This window comes from Anastrepha ludens, chromosome 4 (assembly GCF_028408465.1).
Source record: "Anastrepha ludens isolate Willacy chromosome 4, idAnaLude1.1, whole genome shotgun sequence".
Taxonomy (NCBI): Eukaryota; Metazoa; Arthropoda; class Insecta; order Diptera; family Tephritidae; genus Anastrepha; species Anastrepha ludens.
Window position 1 is genome coordinate 108904794 of NC_071500.1, and position 1933 is coordinate 108906726.

The following is a 1933-nucleotide window of genomic DNA, read 5'->3' on the forward strand; positions in this document are numbered from 1 at the left end:
AGTAATATTATTTGATTAAATTATTAAATTCAACAGTATTTACAGGAAATACGTATATAACTGGAAGACAGCTGACAGAAATTTACATATATTTGTCAGTCATCAAAATTTCTGGAACAAGATCATTTGGTTTTTTTCGTTTAAGTCTCCGGCACTGGTCATCTAAATTGGCAAGTCGCCGAGCCTCCGGGTTAGTATGTTTTTCGAGTCTTTCGGAATGAGCTACAGCGTAATGTTTGACAACTTCTGATACTAATGACATCTTTAGGTCACGATGTAAATCAGTGTTCCTCACATACCATGGCGCGTTTACTGCGTTCTTTAAGAACTTGTTCTGAAATCGTTGTATTTTTTCGATATGAGTTTGTTTGGCACAGCCCCATAGCTGTATACCATAAGTCCACGCAAAAAGTAGGCACCAAAAATATATTTCTTAGAAGTTTGCACCAGCAAACAAGCGCCAAAAGTAGACAGTGTTATTTCTCACTAGAAATTAGCAACCACATGGAAAAACTCAGGAAAAATATCCTAAAGTGTATCTAAGATATGTACATATAGGGTCCGCCATATAACTTTACGAAATTAAAAATGCTATAAAAGAGAAACTACTCAATATTTTTCCAAACTGTTTTTTTTATTTGGAAGTACAATCCTTCCGGTTAATGATGGAACACAACTTCATTGATATGGCTGCCTCGGCTAGCCATGCACCATCCCATACGATCGGTCCAATTTTTCAACACATTTTCGATTGTATGCGGCTATATTTCAGCTATGACATCGCGTATGTTGGTCTTCAGTGCATCAATTGTTGATGGTTTGTTGGCATAACACTGGTATTTGACGGCACCCCAAAGACAATAATACAACGGCGTCAAATCGCAGCTCCGAGGCGGCCAAACGATATCAGAATTTCGGTAACGCACATACGCTTCATTGGGTGCTTTTCTTCTTCCCATTGCCGTACGTAATTTTCGCAATATTTCCCAGCGTTCTTTGAGCGTATACACAACCATTTTCGTTCAGCGGAAGAATAAAACTAATTTTCAGTCAAATCAGATGACAGCTAAGTCTTACCATTCTTCAAATAATACCTAGTTCAGATCCGTAACGATAGATGGCGGGCCTGGAACAGGGATAGGTCTCTCTCTGCTTTTCCTCTACGTTATATCTTTTTCTCCCTCTCGGAACGAAAAGGCCCAAAACGTTGCATGGCCTTGAAATTTTACTCTCTATTTTCGCTCGTCCATCGACGCCTAAGAAGTCTCACTTCAAAATAAAATGTAAGCATTTATCAGGTTTTCGTGTTTGATAAGTTTACATATTTGACTTGCGTGACAATTTGTATGCTGTCACTTTTCAATGATAAAAAAATGTCAGCTAAAAGCAGAAATTTTTAGCCTTTACATTCATTAAGTATTTCATTTTATATGTAAGCGAGGCATCCGCTGCTGTTTCAATGAAAAATAAATATTCAACATGTTACTGCTGTTACTTCAGACATATTTTAGTTATTGCTTAAAATATTGAATTGAATGTCATTGGAGAAGAATTTAAAACGTATTTTTTGTCCATTTCCTTTTATATAAAAATTAAAAAAGAGCTAGTGTAAAAAATTTGCTGCTTCGCAGTCGGTAGGATTCGAACCTACGCTCCCAGAGGGAATCTGATTTCTAGTCAGACGCCTTAACCGCTCGGCCACGACTGCTTCATACCAAACGCCGCGTCCTCACAGCGGAAAACAATGCTGCAAACTACCTACGTGCACAGAAACAGAAGAAAGCAAAAAATAAATAAATGAAATGAATAAATTAATACATATCAGAAAAAATTCCATAAATTTCAAGAAATAGCAAAAAATTCATATTCATGTGTTTAAGAACTGAATTGATGTTGTGCAAGCGAGAAAATTTTAATGGCACACAAACAAACA

At 36.8% G+C, this 1933-nt stretch overlaps 1 non-coding gene across 1 annotated transcript; it reads right to left on the minus strand.

Moving 5' to 3' along the window:
• Positions 1 to 1626: 1626 nt before the first annotated feature.
• Positions 1627 to 1708, minus strand: Trnas-aga (transfer RNA serine (anticodon AGA)). Its single transcript has one exon. It is a non-coding gene; the product is annotated as a tRNA-Ser (tRNA).
• Between the last annotated feature and the right edge of the window lie 225 nt (positions 1709 to 1933).